The 22258-nt window shown below is 39.1% G+C and overlaps 1 protein-coding gene across 8 annotated transcripts in view; it reads left to right on the forward strand.

Moving 5' to 3' along the window:
- Nucleotides 1-22258, forward strand: part of APBB2 (amyloid beta precursor protein binding family B member 2) — a 383779-nt gene that overhangs the window by 111416 nt on the left and 250105 nt on the right. For 7 of the 8 annotated variants that reach the window (XM_058722766.1, XM_058722767.1, XM_058722758.1 and 4 more), the window contains exon 3: nucleotides 2918-3023. The exons of the other annotated variant lie outside the window; for it this stretch is intronic. The gene's annotated coding sequence lies outside the window, so the exon portion shown is untranslated. The remainder of the gene's footprint in view (nucleotides 1-2917; nucleotides 3024-22258) is intronic. 8 annotated transcript variants of the gene reach the window in all.

Here is a 22258-nt window from a genome sequence, read left to right on the forward strand (position 1 = left end):
CTGTTGGGACTGTGTGTGCCTTGAATTGTGAGATAGAAAATACTTTCAAGGGTACAGTCATGAGACTGGATCTGTTAATGCTTGTGAAGGAAGCTTCTGGTGTCTGTGTTCTTGGGCTGGCCTTATTGGCTGGATTCACATGTGAACTTACAGTGGTAATAAAAAGAGGTTTTTCCCATCAAATGCCTTAGTTCTATTTCTTTTAACTTTTTTTTTTAAGAAAAAATTTTTAAGTTTATTTAGGAAGAGAGAGTATGCACATGTACGGAGGGTGGGTTGGGGGGGGAGGGCAGAGAGAGAGAGAGAGAGAGAGAGAGAGAGAGGGAGAAAGAGAGAATCCTAAGCAGGCTCTGCACTGTCCGAGCAAAGCCCAATGCAGGGATGGAACTCAGGAATCGTAAGACCATGACCTCAAGAGTCGGATACTTAACCAGTTGAACCACCCAGGTGCCCCCTTCGTTCTGTTTTTATATAGTATCTTGTTATTTGTAACTGTAAAAGTAGATGTGGTTATTGTGAAAAATTTGAGTACCACAAGAAAATGCAAAGAAACTAAAAAGTATTCTGTCCTAATATTATTATCTTTAATTAGCAGCTATACAAATGTTGACTTTTTTCCCTTCTTTTTTTCTAGCTTATAGATACTTTTAGACAAAGTTGGGGCTGTATTGTACATATTGTTTTATAGTCTGCATTTCCAATGAACACTGCTTAAACACATTTTCCCATTTTATTAAATGTTTCACAGATTTAGAAAAAAACTGTTTACCCTTTGTTGGGTATTTATATTTTTACAGTTCCTTAAAATAATATTACTTGTCATAGAAAAACTTACTTGTACATACACATACATTTTTTGTATATCTTGGACTTTTTTAAGGATAAATTCAGAGTCTTTTTTCAATTGATTGGTTTCAAGGAATGAAAACTAATTCAGTTCAGTTTGTCATTTCCAGTAATTACAGGTAAGCCCTCTTGCCTGCAAGGATCTCTCTTTATAACTCTATCATCTTGATCTGTCCTAAATGGTGTGGTAGCACCTTATTTATCTAACACCATTAGGGAACTTCTCATAAAGTTTTCATTTACCTTAAACTAAGTGTCTACACTTGAAAATTATAAACATCATAAATGAGAATCTTTCTAAAATTGTATTACATATATTGCTGTCCTCTTTAACATAATGAAAAAAATATGAAAATCACCATTTATCCCCTCTGGTTCAAATCACAAGCATCTTTATAAACATCAGTTATGGTATCCTGAGTTCTGCTAAAACAAGGTACAGGTGTTTCTTAAAACCACCATGTTATGCAAAAGCCTACAGTAAAACACATTGCACTTACGGGAAAAATCGGGTCAGGGACACAACACTCAAAAACCTTTATCAGTGACACATTAAAATAATAAGATAGGAACTGAATAAGAATTATAGCACAACTTTACACATGTTAGGTGGCTAAGAAATAAATAAATAGTATAGCCAATTATGACACTTTACCTTGACAAAATCCTGATGTTTTCTTGTAGACTGAGGCCTTGGCACGGTTGCAGGTTGTGAGTTACTTGAAGTGGTGGAAGGAGGGTTACCTCAAATTGGAAGGGAAGTTGGGGGAACATGTGTGGATGGCTGTGGTGCGTAACACACGGGTGGAAACTGGGATCGCTCGTTGATGTTAGAAGCATGGGCTTTGTGCATTCTGTGTATCTTTTTGCAACTGTGTTCTCCATGGATGCAATCTTACGCTATTACCTAGGGTTTCCTGCAATGAAATCATACGTAAACAAATGTGAAATTCGAGTTATGCCCAAATTGTTCCCTAACATAGCCATCTTGGAATAAACACAAATGTTATAGCAGAACTGAGTGTACTGAGTAGTGACACAGTGATGTCTAGGGGATATTCCTCTTGTCTCTATCACTAATAGAGTTAATACACGTAAAACGCTTACGAGAAGAATCTGGCATACGAGTGAACACTGTCTAAGTGCTGGCAGTAACAATGGTAGTAATAATAATAAAAGATGCCTATTGATGTTTGTGGGATTCTGTCTGCTTTTCACTTATGATTGCCTACTGTAGCAGTGCTTCCTTGCTCCGTCTAATTGACCTATTTCTCAATCTCTCGTGGCTTTTAAATGAGTTTATCGTGCTTAGAATTACATCTAGCATAAGGCCTAGAATGGGAGAACCTGGAGAGAGGGGTGCTGACTTTCACTTATGGTTTCCCCGCGGCATCTGTTTTACCTACCCAGACGTTTTAATCTTATGAGTTATTACCAATGTATTCATTTGTGAGATTGTTGGGAAGTAACTTATCTTTCAAATGGGATATGACCGTACAGAATTTTTGGATTTTCTGTTTGATGAGAAAAAAGTTCACACAACTCACTTTCTCATTCCCACCTGCAGAAGCGAAATGTGCTTAAATGATTCCATGAGAAGGATGTTTACAAGTTGTTGACGATTTTCTTTAGGTTGTTGCTGTTCTTTTCTATTCACAGCCACTTCTGTGCTTGTGAGATGAGCTCATCTTTGGAAGGTGGAGCAGGGCAAGTGTGATGTCGGAAGACCTTCCCTCCCAAGTCACAGTATAATTAGAAGCCCAGATCCTCCCTCAGTTATTTTTTTATGACTCTCCGAGAAGGACATTTTTACCATGAATGATTGCCAAGAATACTTGCTGGATCCTCCTTTAGTGTCCTTAATAGGATGACAGACCAAAATACCATCTTGATTTAGGCCTTGTTAGTATTGTTCTGAAAGAAAAGTAGCTAACACAGCTTATCATTTAGATATTCCAGTGAAATCTGTATTGTAATTATGCACAGAGACTCTGAATAGCAATACGTATCTTGATTCTTAATTTCTAATCTGACTTTGAATTTTAACTTTCTGTCTCTGCACAATTTTTAGATATTTGGGCTGCTTGACCTCATTGCGTGATTGCTATGAATTAACAAGACTTTGTGGGAAAAGGGAACTTGCCTTTTGAGCTTTGTACCAAAGACCTGGGAAAAAAGTAAGTAATTTTCTAACTTGCTGTTTTAAAAAAATTCTTGTTATATGCCTCGCAGGAAGTTAACTGTGGGTCTGTGGCTTTTCAACTTTCTTTCTTGGCTTTGTAAGTTTTATATGCTCGTGCAGATTTGAAACATGGAAAGGGACTCAAGAGACCTTTGAAAAAAAAAACCAAAACTTCCAAGAGATTAGGATGAGTTTCTGCATTTTGCCAAATCTTTTGGGTTTCATAAACTGAGTCCTCAAGGTTGCAATAAACCTTTTATCAGATGTGCAGTAGACAAATTAAACTTTAAAGGTAAAGCATTAGAATACTGCGTGCCAGAAAAGTGAGTCCTGTTTTCTGAGCTTCAAGTGTTTTAGACTTTTAGATAGGCTCTTTGGTTCAGAATTTTTAGAATAAGAATGAAATCCATTTGGTTCTTTTCTTGTCTAGAAAGGAAAACAAAATGCGTAATCACTTGTTCAAGACTTGGTCTCAGTAGAATTGACGTGCCTATCAGTTTTATTGTTTTCTAGCTTTCTGGAGGTACTCTAAGATATTCTAATTGAGACACTGTGTGAATGGTTTTGCTCTCTTTTAGACAAAATTGCTTGGGGCTCTAAAGTTCTGTTTTATTCCCTGATCTTTTTGAACAAGTAAAATGGGCCTTGAAGATAATAAAGTCAATCTGCTTTATTGTAGAATTTGTGTGGAAGTATGAATGGCCCATAAAATTGTAAGCAAAACAGAGCACATGCATGTACACACACACACACACACACGCACACACACACACGCACACACACACATCCTTTTTCCGGCATGTTCCAGAAACCATATCAACAATAGGAACCATTTGTCCATTTAAGTACTAGGTAGTGTCCTAAACTTTGTATGCCTTGTGTCTTATGGCTCCTCTGCATTTCTGACAGTACACATGAGCTAGTTAAAATGTGTCTAAAAAAAAAGGCAGAAAAGAACTCTCCTTTAGAAGTTCCATAGAAGTATTAATTATTGTTATATTGTATGCATTATAAATTTACTTATAATTAAACTGTGTATTATTATATAATAATTATAAGGTAAGGGTAATTAATTATGAAGCCTTTTTGGGGTTAAATAAGGTATTTGTACTGAAAAACTATTACGCACATGCACAGCACACACGCACCATGCATGTAACTTGCAAGAGCTGTCAGTATAAATTCACTGAAAGGAAGGACTTTGAGAATTTTCTCCAAAAACATTTTTTAATGTTACAGTGAAATATTGGCTGTAGTGAAATACTATTGTCCATGGCACTTAAAAAATGATAGCACTTTATTTATTTGAAAAAAGTTTTTAAGTATTCATTTTATTAATTAAAAGGGGAGCCAGTGAAATGATAAAGCCAATTTAAGGAGCGTTTGAGCAACAGAGGCTTATATGACCCATTGTGAAGGCTTTTAAAAAGAATCTTAGAATAAGATGACTGGGTTAGATGCACAATTGGCTAATGTTTTACAGGGATATTAACTAACCTTTGGGGTTTTCTTTTCTATGGAACAGAGATCATTTGTATTGTATTGGTAATAGACAAGAATCATCTGTGTTATCAGCTTTCAGTAAATTAACATCTGCCTTTCCAAAATTGTAAAATATCTGAACCAATAGTAAATAGGAAGTCCAACAAAGGTACAGAGTCCTAGTGAATGAGTTAATCCTTGAACACACCTGCTGCTATACTGCACTAGCCCTGAAAACACATCCGATAATGCCTTTTGTCTATTTCTAAGTTTTTGGACAACGTGTGGATAAATATTCACGTTTTGGGGGAATTATTCTTTAAAAAAAGTTTGTTTTATGTTTATTTATTTTTCGAGAGAATGCAAATGAGGGAGGGGCAGAGAGACAGGGAGACACAGAATTGGAAGTAGGCTCCAGGCTCTGAGCTGTCCGCACAGAGCCCAATGTGGGGCTCCAACTCACATGCTGCAAGACCATGGCCTGAGCCAAAGTTGGACACTCAACCAACTGAGCCACCCAGGCTCCCCTTGCGGGGATTTATTCTTCATAGAAGTGTATATTATTACTAGCTAATAATAATAATAACAATTGCTAACCTTTACTGAGCACCAGCTGTGTCAGGCACATGCATTTTCTCATGGGCTTCATTTTGGCTGAATTTAATATTCACATATTAACCTTAACATAAAGGAAATCCTATGTGGTATACTTATTATTCCATCTTGGAAGGTATTTGAAAGAGGATTATGTTGGAAGTCACCAGCCTGTCCACAGAAGTGAAATGAAAAGGGCAAAAGATTAGTTCTCTGGGCTTCAGGATCCAGGTATTTGATGTTTAGATTGGAAATATAATTTACCCCCAGAAAGTAAGCTACTTAAACCACCTTTCAAATAATTTATCATCTCTTTAAAATTTAACATAGTCTCTGGTGAGGTATTTTCCTTCTATTATACCACAATATTCCCTTTGTGCCATTGCTATAAAAGGTGTATTTCCATTTTGTAGAGGCAAGGCATCTGTAGGACTTCTGATTCACACCAATACGCTAAAGATAGCCTGTGTTACCAGAGGGACCATGGCAAAAAGATCCCTGCTTATTAAACTGATGTCATAGGTGAATATTTCGATGCACAGAAGGCCATTCATAATTGACCTTTAGGTTAAAAAAAGAAAAGAAAAGAAAAAAGAAAAGAAGAAGGTTATAACGCATAAGTATGCTGTACATAAATCCAGGCCTGAAGAACCATTCACATGGAGGTCAAGGTTAAGGGAGAGGCAGAGCAAGGGAGAAGGAAGGAAGTCTTTTCTGACAGTGACAAAAGTCATAGGAGAATGTTTCTGACGGTACTTTGAAAACTGTAAGGTGTACTTAAATGTATCAGTGGGGGGAGGCAAGCACAGTTTTGGGGCAAAATCTAGAACCTGGATTAACCTCCACACTTCTTTTCAGCATCTCTGTGGCCTCTACTTTTATTTTTTCTTTCTTGTATTTGTGATTAGAAAAGCATTTTATTTAGTTATTTAAGGTAGATTTCTGTTAACTTGGGTCTATCATGTTTATAAAGTATGGATGCACTTTTTGAAAAATTAGCCATGGGTTATTTTAAAAGAAGTAAAAAAAAAAAAAAAAAGCTTCTAGTTTACTGTTCTATTTGATGCACATTATGTTTATTTTTATGCCAGTACTGAAAGAGGATTCTGTTCTTCAAATTGTTTGGTATCCTGTCTTTTCCACCTACCAATAAGTAATGAATTCCCATGCTAATAAATATTTATCTACAATGTCATTTTTAGTGAAAGTACAACAATGGGATCTTAGCTTTTTGTTTAATTTGAGGCCATCCTGGCTTTCAGTTACAGAGTATAAATATGTGAAATATAATAGTGTAGGTTTTTCATCTGCAAACAGAAAGGCTAGGATTCACCTTCTGTAATCTCTACAGTGTTTACTGTAACCAGACACGTTCTGGATAGGAGGCTCATGGGAGTAAATACGTGCTCAAAACTGTGTCACTGTCTGACAGGTACTGTGTATAATGTGTTGTGTCTTTGGTTCCTTTGTTATATGACAAGAGTGCAGGTGACATATTCCTCCCACTCTGCTGTCTTCATCAATATTTCTGTGCCTAAGGAAGGTTTCTACCTACATATTTCTCCCTCCCAAGAAACTCTAAATATCTCAGATGAGGTGGCGATGGGTACAAAAGGAGCATTTCATAGACTGTAGACTAGGATTTATTGGGGTAAATTGCAATCCAAAATAATTGGAGACACAATGTTTTATAGACCTTTGCATGCTTTCTCAGTTGTAAGTTCATATATTAAATCAACATTTCTTGAGCAACTACTATGTGCCAGCCACTGTACTAGGAACTCATTATTCAGAGATGAATGAGTTATACCCTTGCTTTTAAGGAATGTAATCTGCATTTCGAATTCAGATTCAAATAAACATTTATTCAGCCTGTACCATGTGACAAGCAGTGGGGTGGAACTTAGATGAGGTGTTTGATTACTAAAATTCAGTAATGGTATTTATTGACCCATTCCCTCCCAAATAAATCTGTAAATAGAAACTTCTAATCTTTAAGTTTTTTTCTCCTATTATATTTTCTTGAACTTTTGATATCTGCTACTACTTGTTAGGTTAAATAAACAAATTGGAAAAAAAGGGTAAACAAATAAGAAGCATTTAGTTGATAAACTTTGAGCAATGATTTTAAAAACATATACTTTTTTTATATTTGAAAACCTGTAGACATATAATGTGGTCTTAATTTTTCCTACTAGAGAAGATCTTAGCTCACATGATACAATTAAGTGTATTGAGATTTTATGCATTCTGCCCTTAGAGTGGCTCTACTGTCTGAACCAGTGTGGAAGACATAACATTAGGGCATTTGACTTTCACAGTAATTCTTGGGGTAGGAATTATTGAAATTTAGGTGGGCAGGGCAGGGCGGGGTGGGGGAAGTAACTTGTCCACATTTCACTCAGCTAGAAAATGTTTGAGGTAGGATTCTAACTCTGGCCCATCCAATTCAAAGCCCGTGTAGTATCCTCCTGACTCCCACGAACTGGTGGAGAATGTACACTCACAAATGCCTTGGGTGCACTGAGAAAGGAACAATCGGGAAATGTCTTTATTGCATGTAAGAGCTGGCAGTGGAATAAGTCTTGCCGGCTGAGTTAGAAGATAGGGAGGAAGGGGAGGAGTCGTTGGAGCTAGTTGTAGGAAAAGCACGTGCCAAAGTGCAGACGAATGGAAGCTCATGGCGTGTTCAGAGAGTAGCAAGAACACCACCGCGGCTGGGGTATGGGACGTGGTGGAGAGCACAGTTGGCTGTGAAATTGAAGAGACTTGGTACCAGAGGAGGGCCACATGGGTACCACGCTGGAGACTTGGGGTTTCTAAGCAATATATAGCCATAAAAATTTTATTTATTTATTTTTAAAATATAATTTATTGTCAAATGGGCTAACATACAGTGTGTAATATGTGCTCTTGTTCTCTGTATTTAAGAGTCTCTTATGGTTTGCCTCCCTCCCTCTCTGCTTGTAACTATTTTTTCCCCTTCCCTTCCCCCAGGGTCTTCTCATAAACATTTTGAAGTAGAAGAAATTTCATAATTAGATGGGACTTTTACAAAAGATCACTTGGGTGGCAGCGAGGCATATACACCGAAAAAGAGAAGACTGGAGACCCAGGGTTGCCATGTGAGGTCATGCAGATTGTTTACTGCATAAGGGCAACGTGTGTGCGGTGGGTGGTGGGGAATGATAATCATCTGCCACGTTACTTACTCAACTGTGTGCTCTTGGGTCTGGGACTGCTTAGAGAAGACACCTTTTAAAATTTGCATAATAAAGTGCTCTACTTGCTTTTTAATTGCTTATAAAATAATAGGAGAGATTAGGCAAAGAAATAACCATGTACCCTAAAGCCTAGGAGTCTGGAGGTAGACATGGTGGTCTTTTTACTAACTGTATGACATTGGGCACATTCCCCATTCTCAAGGTCTATCCCCTCATCTTTATTTATTTATTAAAATTTTTTTAAATGTTTATTTATTTTTGAAAGAGACAGAGACAGGGACAGAATGCGAGTGGGTTAGGGGCAGAGAGAGAGAAGCACAGAATCTGAAGCAGGCTCCAGGCTCCAAGCTGTCAGCACAGAGCCCAATGTGGGGCTCGAATCCATGAGCTGTGAGATCATGACCTGAGCTGAAGTCAGACGCTCAACCGACTGAGCCACCCAGGCGCCCCTATCCCCTCATCTTTAAAGGAGAGTTGGTAATAGGATCTGGCAGGGCTTTGGACAGACCAGGTAAGGGGCATTGGTAAGAGAAAAAACCAGACACAGAAGATGGAGAAATAGTGGGTCAGAGACTGGAACCCATTGCTAGCAATTAACCCCGAGAGTGTGGCGGGACATGTAGTAAGGGTTTCTTAGGTTTTATTTTCCTTAATCCTTTAACAATTCTTTTTTTTTTAAGATTTCTTAAAAGATTTATTTATTTATTTAGAGAGCAAGCAGGGGAGGGGCAGAGAGAGGGAGAGAGAGAGAATCCCAAGCAGGCTCCACACTATAAGCCCAGAGCCAGATGTGGAGCTCGAACCCACAAATGGTGAGCTCATGACCTGAGCTGAAATCAAGAGTTGGACACTTAACCAACTGAGCTACCCAACCACCCTCCCACCCCTCCACCCCCCCCCCCCCCCCGCCATATCACTTCAAAGAGGGAGATGCTATTATCCTATTATTTAAAGATTTTGAAACTGAGGCTCAGGGAGGTTAAATAACTTGTCTAATTCCACACAGCTAGAGAGTGGTATAGATAAGACTCAAACCTGGGTCTCTGTGACTCTCATGTTGATGCTCTTAATGACTGTGCTGTGCTTAGAAGTGATCTTTTCTAAGAAGTGAACTCCCTTAATACCCTACCTGAGTCCCTCTGATAACATATTCTGATTTTATCCTTTTGAATTGGGTCATAGTTATTTACATACTATTGTGTTTAATTTACTAGATGGGAAGATTCTGAGGACTGGGATCCAGTCTCATTCACTTTTTGTCTTTGTCTTTCATAACTCTTTGCTTAATAAAATACATGTTGATAAGATGAATAACCTCTTATGGTTTTTCTGTCTCCTAAAATTCAATAATTTTTTTATTATATATGTAAAGCTTCAGTTGCAGTTATGGTTAAGTAGAATGTACAAAGGAGTCATTGGATTTTAATTTGACGTCTAGATTGATTGCTAAAGTTTCAGGCAATTCCTAATTGCCATTTTTCTCTGAGAAATAATTTGTGACTTGCCATCAAACACTGAGGCCAAGACTAAAATGTACTTATGGCGAGTCCGTTTTGGAAGCTTAAATCTGTGCCTGCTGCTTCACTGCCGGGGCAGGTATAACCACTCAAATGTCTTAAATGATATTTATGAGTCCATAAAAAATGTTACACTGTCATTCATGCAGGTAGGGACCTCAGTTTGCAAAAACTCATGAAACCCTTGTGCTGATAGTCACTCTTGTTTGGTCCTGGACTGACTCAGATTTAGACAATAAATAGAAGTGTTTTCCTAGTTCAGAGCAGATGAGCAGAGGCCCCAGGGTCAGACTACCTATGTTCGCATCCTGTTTTCTTGGTTTCTGAACTCCATGGTTCTTGGCGAGCAAGTGTCTATAAATGAAGATGGCTAAGAAACAAGGCTGTGGTAATTGGTTCATGTGCCTGGTTCATTGGGAATTTAGTGGGGAAAAAAAATGTGCATTTGGATGAGAGCCACTTTTGCTCAGATACTCTTTAAAGGCCAAAATTGTGAGCTTATGGGCTGGAATTTGACATTTCAGTGTTAGAGCCCATGTGTAGCCCAGGATGACCCTTTGCTGTTTTTAAACCAGAGTTCACGTTCTTGTAACTACTACATTTGCTTTTGTGAACTCTAAGGAGGGATTTTAGGCTTTGCTTCATGCTCTGTATGCCCTAGGAGAGTAGGAAATTATGGCTTTTTTAAAAAAAAGAAAATGTTATTTGAGATCAGCATTGCCTCGGGACTTTGAAAAACTCTGGAGTTTCTTTCATCTTCCAGGGGAGTAGCATAAGTGAGCTGGGAAAAAGGAAACCAACCCCCAGGGAAGTTTCATAGCTCGCTTCTGCCACCGTTACTGGAAAAGAGGAAGGAAAGGTCTGTAAATAGCTCTCATGGCCTCAGTAGGCTAGAAGTTCAGGTGTGCTGGAAATAGAGCACAAGGGACCTTCTTATTCCCAGCGGCCACTGTTGAGCCTGAGGGGAAGTGAAATAGCGGCAGAACGGGTCTCAAAACATTGCTGTGCGGCAAAAACAAGCGTGTGCCTGTCTGTCACAGAGTTGGTTTTCTTCCATAAATGTGAAGTTGCACAAAGACTCGTGATGTTATTCTCCTTTGAGGTTTTATATTTGAGATCACTGGAAAAGCAAGCAAGATGGATAAAAATACCCTTCAGATCCAATCTTGTTCTTGTGGTTTTTGACTGCTTTGTTTTGCACTTTAAAATAAGGGCAGGGGCGCCTGGTGGCTCAGTTGGTTAAGCATCCAACTTTGGCTCAGGTCATGATCTCACAGCCCATGAGTTCGAGCCCCATGCCAGGCTGTGTTCTGACAGCTCAGCCTGGAGCCTGCTTCGGATTCTGTGTCTCACTCTCTCTCTGTCCCTCCCCTGCTCGTTCTCCCCCCCTCTCAAATAAATAAACATTAAAAAAAAAAAAAAAAAGAGTAGGGGCTGGCTCAGTCAGTTAAGTGACCGACTCTTGATTTCAGCTCAGGTCATGATCTCACGGTTCGTGAGTTCAAGCCCCACATTGGGCTCTGTGCTGATGGTATGAAGCCAAAAAAAAAAAAGAGTAAGGGCACACTTCGCCTGGACATTCTTGACGAGGAGAAGCATGAGTTATCAATAAATGCTGAATTTAAAAACCATTTCCTGGGTTACCTTCCCCCAGTGTATGACTCCTGCAATAGAGCTTCAGCCTGCCATAAGCTGGTAAGCCCTTAATACTTGGATACTTTGGTAGGGAAAATAAAGTTGGATCATATACCTTTCCCTTTTACTTGTGAACTAATTGTTGTTTTCCTGCATTTAAAAGCAGATGTTAAACTTCTCCTTTGATGTTCAACAGCAGACAGACTTCAGTTGTGTGTTATAGCTCTTGATGCGTATCTGTTGTTTGAATGAAGCTCAGCTTCAGCAAATTAGATTTTGATGGTTACATTTTGATCTGGAGCCACAGAATGGAATGGCAATGTATGCTTTCATTCAATACACATTTCTTGGGTTCTGGCTGGACCCTTTATGTAACTCATTTTTCAAATCTCACAGATTCCACAAAGAACTTGCAAACTGGATGGTGCTATCTCTATTTAATAGATAAGAAAAATAAGGTATCAAGAATGATTAGTATTATTTTAGACATAAGAAAAATAAAGCATAGAGAATGATTAGAAACCTTGCTCAGGGTTACATTGCTATTCAGTGGCTGGGAATCTGATCTGGGGATTTGGGTTGATCTCAAAGCTGTTACTCTAATGGGGCTGCCATTTAAGAGGAGATAATCAATGGAGCAAAAATAGTAAGGAGTTGGAATCAGGAAAAAAGTAGTTAACCATGAGCCCCGCATTCCTTCATTTACTCCATAGATATTTATCGAGTGCCTGTTTTGTGCCGGAAACTCTACAAGTTGCTGGAAAGTCAATGGCAGGCAAGACATCATGAGTCCATCACCAGTTTTATGGCGGAAATAGGGATGCAAGTGCGTCTTGGCTGAGGGAGCTTTTGTAAATTTTTTTAAGATGTAGACATTTTGACACCTAATGAAAATAGTTTATTATTCTTTTACATCAGTGCATATACTAAATTATCTACAAATGAACAGGGAGGTGGCTTTGCTAGACTACTTTGGAATTCTACTCCCCGCTTGAGCTGCTTAGGATATGCAGAAACAGAGGTTGGGGTGAAACTGTATTGAGTTTTAAACAAAGTGTTGCAGGGGCGCCTGGGTGGCTCAGTCGGTTAGGCGGCCGACTTCGGCTCAGATCATGATCTCGCGGTCCGTGAGTTCAAGCCCTGCGTCGGGCTCTGGGCTGACAGCTCAGAGCCTGGAGCCTGTTTCGGATTCTGTGTCTCCCTCTCTCTGACCCTCCCCCGTTCATGCTCTGTCTCTCTCTGTCTCAAAAATAAACAAACGTTAAAAAAAAAAAAATTAAAAAAAATAAACAAAGTGTTGCAAACAAAAATTTGGACAGTTACCTGGCAAGGACTGTATCTAATTCAGCTTTGAATTCATTTTATGTAGGAGGTCCTTAGCACAATACCTCATATGTAGCAAATACCCAGTAACTCTGGTTGATTGGCTCAGGGATGGAAAATAAAATAGGGAGAAGAGGGGACAGGAGTCTCTGAGGAAGGGGCATAAGTTAAGGTAATATCAAGGAGGAGTGTGATGGCAATAAAATAAACCAAGAAATAAGCAAGGAGAGCACATGGCATGTGACGGACTTAAGCCACATATACAAACTGTTTTAATCAAGGTGGGAGGAACTATGCTTAGGGAATCTGGAAATGCCATTGGGTGTGGGTGCTTGAGAAAGACTTCTCTTGATCTTACTTGGTGCTCTGACCTTCTTTTCACGTAAGCCCTCTAGGCCCTTTTCCTGCCATGGTCTTGATTTCAGTTTTTAAGACTTTAGGTTTTTAAGTATGGTGTTTGGTTCTTTAGCAAGTTGGGTGGCCATATGTGTCCGTTTGCTGGGACTGTCCTGAATCTGCCTGTTTCCTGTTGTTGTTTCGATAATGCCCCCTTCACTGTCACGTGTTCTGGCTTGGATGAGAAATTAAATGGCCACCCAGCTGAGGGACTTTGGTGACATTCTGTGTCTTTAAACAGAAATCTTACAGCCTTGGGGTGCCTGGGTGGCTCAGTCACTTAAGTGTCTGACTCTTGATCTCGGTCATGATCTTATGGTTAATGAGTTCAAGTCCCACCTTGAGCTCTGTGCTGACAGTGCAGAGCCTGCTCGGGATTCATTCTCTCCCTCCCTCTCTCTGCCTCTCCTCTGCTTACATGCACTCTCACTCCCAAAATAAATAAATAAACTTAAAAAAAAAATTCTCTCTTAAAAAAGGAAATCTTACAGCCTTCAGACTACTTTGATGAATTCAACTAATGTAGATGTAGTACCAGTAAAATTACATGTTAGATTAGTGTCTGATCTCTTATAATAAGTAGAAAGACTGATGAGTGGTAACTGAAGAGAATCAGATGTTGAGCAAAATAACCTGATTTTGACAAAATGAACTTTCATTCCAACTAATGGCTGGTGTAGCCATATGAGAAAGGGCATTTAAAGGTTATTACGATGATGGGTCGTGTTTAGGGAATCTGGCCTCATTCGAGAAAATCTTGTCATCATCGCTAGTTTTGATTTAGCATCTCACTGTTTCCACAGCAGTGGTAATTTCATTCAGATGCATTTTCATTTGCTCTCTAAGTAGAAAGTAAAAGAAATCATTTCTTAGAACAGAGGATTTGTCAGAGGTTTAAAGAAATGGCTGGAGGGAAAATAGTAAAATTCATATTCTTCCCCTTAAATTTACTGTTAAATTGTGTCTTTTGTTGAAAATGGTGGTAATATTTTAATCAAATGAGACATTTACGTAGGGACTCCCAAGGCTTTAATAGAATGTATTTTGAGGTTTTTCTCTTGATAAATAGGATTAAATTGGTTTTATAGTTCATATACTTGGCTCTGAAGAAACAGACTAACATATTGCCATACAGATATATGTAAAAGCTTGAGGTATTCAGGTAATTCTTGACGATGATTGTGGTATGAGAGTTTGATGGAGGATTAAAATCATGTTATGGCCAGCCTCTTTTCCCTATTAATATTTTATGAGACGGTGGTACATTTGCCTTCAAGTCCCATAGTTTCTTGTTCCCTGCAACGTTATCTTTTGTAGGAGGGTAACTTTCCAGAGTAGAGGGATTGTATCTCTAGAATTCTAAAACTCAGTTGTTTTAGAATTAAATTCTGACTCTGCCACTGGCTATCTGTGGGTGAACTCTTTCTCTGAGCCTCAATTTTCTAGCCTATAAAATGGGACTAATGATTATTGCTTAGGGTTTATTAATAGGATGTTTATTCATTCCTGCATCTGGGGCAAACTGTAAGCATCTAACACAAAAATAGTTTTCTTCCAGGCTGAGGAATCAATAGCAGATACTGAGGTTGGAGACACAGGTGTTATTGTTGGAAGGGTGAGACTCAAACTAGTTAACACCCAGTGTCCTGCCAGTCAGAATGGATGCTGACTGTAAACATTCTGGATGGTCATTAGAGTGCTCAGCCATTGAATTATTAGTATGTGTGGTTGGTACTGAGAAACCCATGTTTAATCTGTGATGATTTGCAAGGAAACACATTCTGTCTCCTAGTTACAAATTAATGCCCCCTCTTCTGAGCTCCCCTGATCAAGAAAGGATTCCATCTTCGTTTGACTGGTGAGCCTAGCGTTCATGCCTCGGATTCCTGTCTTAAAGCTTCCTGTGTTCTTTGAGGGCCTTGCTGATCATTGCTGCCAGCACTGTGCTAGCTCTGCCTTCCTGTTTTCTGCTCCACCCCTAGTCTGGAAACGTGCCTTTAATTACCTACCTACAGCAGACAAAAGTTGAATTTATGACTTTTTTTTAATGTCTATTTTTTTTAAATTTTTTTTATAACATTTATTTATTTTTGAGACAGAGACAGAGCATGAACGGGGGAGGGGCAGAGAGAGGGAGACACAGAATCTGAAACAGGCTCCAGGCTCTGAGCTGTCAGCACAGAGCCCGACGCGGGGCTCGAACTCACAGCCCTCACGGACCGCAAGATCATGACCTGAGCTGAAGTCGGCCGCCCAACCGACTGAGCCACCCAGGCGCCCCTTAATGTCTATTTTTGAGAGAGACACACACACGCGTGCACACACACACAGAGTGTGAGTAGGGGAGGGGCAGAGAGAGAGGGAGACGCAGAATCCGAAGCAGGCTCCAGGCTCTGAGCTGTCAGCACAGTGGCTGACGTGGGGCTCCAACTCACAAACCGTGAGATCGTGACCTGAGCCAAAGTCAGATGCTTAACCAACTGAGCCACCCGGGCGCCCCTGAATTTATGACTTTTAACAAAACCCAGAGAGTCCCATGAAATTGGCTACCAGATATGGCAGGCCTAAATACAGCCTTACCAGGCCTTCTACAAGGCTCTCTGTCTGTAGAGACCACCACTTCTCATTCCCAGAAATGACTGTCAGCACATCTGAATGTAGCGTCTGGGCATCAAAGAGATTGAGGCCTTAGAAGAGGCAGGTTTTCGTTTTCCTTCTGTCAAGTCTTTCCATGCTCATTCCCATTTCTTATCTCAGGCTCTGCCCTTTCCCAGGATAATTGATGTTGGGAAGTCTCCCTTGCATAGGGCAGACCTAACCCCTTTCCCTAGGGATGGGCTGGTGACATCCAGCTGTCAAAAAGTCCAGTATCATTTGGAAGCTTCCATATGATCCTAGGAGGTTCCTTTCCTGGAGTTGGGGTGAGGTGGTTTACATATACTGATACAGTTAAGAGTCATCAAGAAATTGTTTTGTGATTACCTCACATGTTTTAGAATGTGAGACATTGACATTGTTAAAGACAAGAGATAACGAGTGTTGGTAGGGATGTGTGGAGAAAAGGGGTCCTTGTGCACTGTTGGTGGGAATGTAAATTAATGTACATTAATTACATGTACATTAATTTACAATGTAATTAATAGGGTGTAGCCACTATGGAAAACAGTATGGAGGTTCCTTTAAAAATTAAAAATAGAACTACCATATGATTAAGCAGCTCCATTTGTGGGTATGTATTTGAAGGAAATGAAATCACTATCTAGAAGAGATATCTGCACCCCCATGTTCATTGATTGTATTATTTACAATAGCCAAGACATAGAAGCAGCCTAAGTGTCCATTAGTGACTGAATGGATAAAGAAACCATGGTGTGTATACGATGGAATATTACCCAACCATAAAAAAAGAAGGAAATTCTGCCATTTACAACAGTGGACCTTGATGGCGAAGTAAGTCAGGGAGAGAAAGACAAATACCATATGATATTACTTATATATGGAATCCAGAAAAACACCTCCAAACTTATAGAAACAGAGATACGGTGGTTGCCTGAGGTTGCCATAGGTTAGGGAGGTGGGGGAAATGGGTGAAGGTAATCAAAAGGTACCAACTTTCAATTACAAGATAAGTAAGTTCTAGGGGTGTAATGTACAGTTTGGTGACTATACTTAACAATACTTGTTGTCTGTTTGAAAGTTGGTAAGAGAGTAGATCTTAAAAGTTCTCATCACAAGGAAAAAATTTGTAACTGTGTGGTGGCTGGATTTGTAACTTACTGTGGTGACCATTTTTTGATACATACATATATCAAACCATTATGTTGTATACCTTGGACTAGGACAATGTCATATGTCAATACTGTCTCAATAAAACTGGGAAACAATTGTTTTGCATAGAAACCTTTTCTGCCAACAGACTAAGGTGGTTCTTCAGGAATTTCATTAGGGAAGATGGAGAAACCCTGGCAATCTGGGTTTTAGTCTTGGTTTCGCCATCTGCTAGTTATTATATGACTTTGAGGTACATATAGGGAGCTCTTCCTTGGGTACTCATTTTCTTATCCATAAAATGGTTCACATGTACTGTGATTTTTAACTGTCAACCTGAAATTCTGTTAATGTATAATAACTCCTAAAAGTACACAGTGCAAATATTTGAACGGATTCAGCCTGTCAGTATCTGATGATAGTGGTTACCATTCTTAACACCACTCTGGTTTGTGACTGTGGCTGTTTTGTGGAGACCCAGGCATCTGTTGCTAGAGAAGGCTGTTCCTCCCATCACTTGATATTATACTATCCTGTTGGTATGTTTTTCAAGTGCAATGACAGACTTCTTTTCTGATAGGACGACGTACAAAGTCTCCTCTGTGATCGCCTCATGTGAAAAGTCATGAATTTGGTCCCTTGTCAGCCTGAATATTGGTGATGATGCCACTCTGTTTTATTTTATTTTATTTTTTTTCATTTTAAAACAAGTACTTTATTTTTTTTCAAAATTTTTATTTAAATTCCAGTTATTTAACATACAGTGTAATATCAGTTTCAAGTGTAGAATTTAGTGATTCATCACTTACATACAACACCCAGTGCTCATCACAAGAAGTGCCCTCCTTAATACCCATCACCTATTTAACCCATTCCTCCCACCTTCCCTCTAGTAACCCGATGCCACTCTATTTTAATACCATTTTTTTTTAATGTTTCTTTAGTATTGAGAGACAGAGCATGAGCAGGGGAGGAGCAGAGAGAGGCGGAGACACAGAATCTGAAGCAGGCTCCAGGCTCTGAGCTGTCAGCACAGAGCCCGATGCAGGGCTTGAACTCACAAACCACGAGATCATGACCTGAACCAAAGTCGGATGCTTAACTGACTGAGCCACCAGGTGCCCCGATGCCATTCTATTTTAAGTGTTGGATCCTCTCTGGATCTGAATAGTAGCTTCCAATGTGTGATGTTCAAAATATTACTTCATAGTCTAATTATAAGTGTTTGTTGGTAACTTGTAGTGATTCACCCTTTAAGTTTATTACAAGAGAGAATATGTACTGATTTTTCTATTTCTGCAAAAGTGTCATTGGAGTTTTGATAAGGATTGCATTGAATCTGTATTACTTTGGGTAGTAGTGATATCTTGACAGTTTTAAATCTTCTAATCTATGAACACAGGATGTCCTATTTATTTGACTCTAATTTCTTTCAGACTACATTTTGTAGTTCTCAGTGTTTACATCTCTTGCCTTGGTTAAGTTTATTTCTAAATACTTTATTCCTTTTGATGCTATTATAAATATAATTGTCTTAATTTCCATTTTGGATTGCCCACTGTTAGTGTATAGAAACACAAATGATGTTTGTGTGTTGATTTTATACCTTGCGACTTTGCTGAATTCATTTATTAGTTTGAACTGTTTTTTTGTAGAATCTTTAGGCTATTCTGCATCTGTGATGGGTTTTCATGTCATCTGCAAGTGGAGATATTTTTATTGATTTCTTTACAATGGATGCTTTTTATTTCTTTTCCTTGCCTAATTGCTCTGGTTAGGACTGAGAATACTATGTTGGACAGAAGTGGCAAAAGTGGGCATCCTTGTGATCCTAAAGGAAAATCTTTCAGCTTTCCACCATTAAAACGTTTTTTATTTGTGTTGGATTTTAATTTTCCTCTGTTGTAGGCCTTCATATTTGTCATTTTTAATAGCTCCATAATCTATTGAGTGGTTGACCATCATAGAACAGCACTTTACCTACTTACTGAAAATTCAGAATGTTATTTTTCCTATAATGAATAATGCTTCAATGAATACCTCTAACATACTTTTTGATTATTAATTTTTCACCATTTTCTTAATGAAATGTAACTTTGTAGAAGCCTCCTGAACTATTTTGTGGTCAAGAATCAGTCTGACTTCAGCTCAGGTCATGATCTCAACAGTTTGTGGGTTCAAGCCCTGCATCGGGCTCTGTGCTGACAGCTCAGAGCCTGGAGCTTGCTTCGGATTCTGTGTCTCCCTCTTTCTCTCCCACTCTCCTGCCCATGCTCTTTCTCTCAAAAATAAATAAACATTTATAAAAAATTTTTTTAAAAAAAGAAGAACCAATCTTTGTATTCAGATAAATTACCAAATAAACAGCTACTCTTATAACACCATTCATTCATTCATTCATTCATTCATTGATTCAGCATCAACAATATAATGGATTATCATGTGTTCAGTAGTTGCCAAGACTAAGCATTAAAAGTTCAGTAGGACACCTCTCTGACCTGTGATATCTCATAGTCTAGTGGGAGACTCAGACTGGTCAAAAATAAATACTGCAATATGATGAGCGATGTTGGCAAGATGTGGTAAATTACTTCAGTTGCATGAAATTGGCTTTGACAGCATTGTTGATTGGTATTCTTTATGACATAAGAGGTGTGGACATATTCATGTCGCATAAAATTTTTAAAAATAAAGTGTATAATAGACTTAATAATCTGACAGAATATGGCCCCATCTGACTTATCCAACTTCTTTTCCTTAAAGTCTAAATCTTTCCAGGAGGTCTCTGATCCAGTGTTTGTTCATAGTTCCATGTGTCCTGTTGCATGAATATGCTAAGCTCCCGGTGGCCAGTGACTGTGTCACAGGCCTCACTTCTGTTCCACACCTATTACAGACTGCTGTGTTTGTAGTAAGTGTTGAAGGATTGGTGGCTCATCTGACGTGCTTTTAGTTACTTTTTTCCACCATTTTATACTTTCCGTAGAACTTCATTAGCTGTCAGTTTACATTCTGTGATATTGGTGAAGTCAGTGCTATTTTAATTACATCTTGCCATATTTGTTTAGTAAAAACAAATTCAGATTAAGAAAATATTTGTGAGATTATATAATCCAATGGAGAATCTTAGAGTAAAAATATAAACATACAATGGATGGAACTAGAACCTACACAAAACAAAATAAAACCCCTCTTCGTAAATTTCTGGATGATCTCTGAAGTCATTGCAGAGGGGGGATAAACAAAGAGATCCTTCTGTATTCCTAAATATTAAGTCAGGCTTTGGATACAATGACTCTGTTTTGCAAATAGCCGTTTATGGCTCCACCATTTTGAGTTTCATTAGCTAGCTATGAATTTGCCTCCTTTGCACTTGTGCATAAAAAATTGGCCCTTACTTTTAAATTTCTCAAAAGGGTAGTCTTGGAAACAGCTTTTGAGACTGATTTATTGGGAAATCTTGGGACTGATTTCTTCTCTCTTTTCATTTCTGAAACCTAAATAGCAGAACTATCCCTTGTTCTTTACAGCACTGTGCTAGCTAATTAGATTATGTATTTACTTTGCTAACACACACATTATTGCTGTGTGGAGTCACTGTCCATTGCGATCCCCAAATGAAACGAGGTGAGGGGACTGAATCCGGGATTAACTGAGATGAATTTATCTCAGCTTTTCAAAACACTGTGTGAGCGCAGTATAATTCACTTGGACAACTGTGGAATGAAACTCTTGTTTTAGAGGCCATTAGATATTTCATGGGAACTGACTGCACAGACGAATATACGGTAAAGATGTTTCGGCAGGTGATAGAATTTGAGGTGGCATTCACATCACCAACTGAAATACAATTAATTTCTCCCAAGGTGATTTATAGCCTGACTTCTGTGACTGAGGAATTGATCCCTTGGCAGGTCTTTATGAAATAACACCACAGGCAGGGAAATTACATGCACACCTCAGGCTCTGCATTTATTTTATCAGCCTTCTTTACAGGGTGTGTATAATCTTGTTCTGCACAACTAACAAAAACCGTAGTTGTACTGTGTCATGACTTTAACTGTAGCTCTACTTTGTCATGAAAGACTTCCTCAGTTTCCAGACACAATGGCTACCACAGAGAGAAGCTTTCTTTCTTTGCACCCCCATTTCTAGTAACGTCATTACTGCATTAGACTCTTTGTATGAAGCCCTTTTGATCACATCAACAGTTAGTTCTAAGCTATCTATCTTAACTTCTAGCTTCGTCTGCAGAATTTGTGTGGTTAGCCTGAGACATATGCAGATAAATGGCCTCGGGTTCAGCTCTCTCCGACTTGGGACTAAACATGCTGCAGTACGCTGAACTGATGAATGTAGCTTCTTGGCAATATTGATGTTTCTGCAGTGGACTATAAACCTTTGGCTGGCTTGCTTTGCATTTCCATATTCACGTACAGTGCTTGACCACTGCCTCTCAGACAACTTCATCTCTCAGAAAACTGTTTTAAGCAGAAAGACAAAATTGTTCTTCCTCACCCACTGCTCTTCTGCCCACTCACAATAAGAATCGTGAGTGTGAGTCTTTTGCCAGTTGTAAATAGTGGCAACTCCCAATTCACAAACTGATTACAAAGTCAGTTAGTGGTTTTGAACTAGGAGTGTGTTTTCTAATGAGAGAAAACAATTCAAAGAATTGATGAGCCCATTGAAACTTCTTTAACCTGTAACATTCCAGCAGCTTAGTTGTATTTATACTTAAGATCTCACCCCCCCCCCCCCCATGTTTCCCTGTGGAAAAATACCCTTGGTTCTGCTTCAGTATCATATGCAGCATAAACATTTTATTCTTAACTTCAGTAGAAAGCTAATTATGTCTTCCTATGTATCCTGGGAAAGTATATCAGGCAGGGTTCTTAGAAGCAATGGAGACTGGGTGAATGATTTAAGCAGCGAAAGAATATTTTGAGAAGATATTGGGTAGTTTCTGGAACTGCTGGAAGTTGGTAAAAAGGCAGGAATGAATAGAGACTGTACAGCCAGATTCATAGTCAAGGTCATATGATATGATCAGTTCTATGCAGGGTAAATGGACCCTGTTGCTGAAGACAGGACAATGCTGGTTCACCCTGACCACCACAGTGGGACCAGACACTTGCTTCCAACGGTGTCACCTCAGCCTTTGCTACCTCTGGCACTGGATATTGTTGCTGTTGCCCTTACCCATGGTAATTTCTCTCTGCTCCTGCCTTTGTGTCTCCAGCTTTAGATCCAGGGTTGGCTAAGGCTAAGTCATGTGCTCATGCCTTAGC

This window comes from Neofelis nebulosa, chromosome 3 (assembly GCF_028018385.1).
Source record: "Neofelis nebulosa isolate mNeoNeb1 chromosome 3, mNeoNeb1.pri, whole genome shotgun sequence".
NCBI lineage: Eukaryota > Metazoa > Chordata > Mammalia > Carnivora > Felidae > Neofelis > Neofelis nebulosa.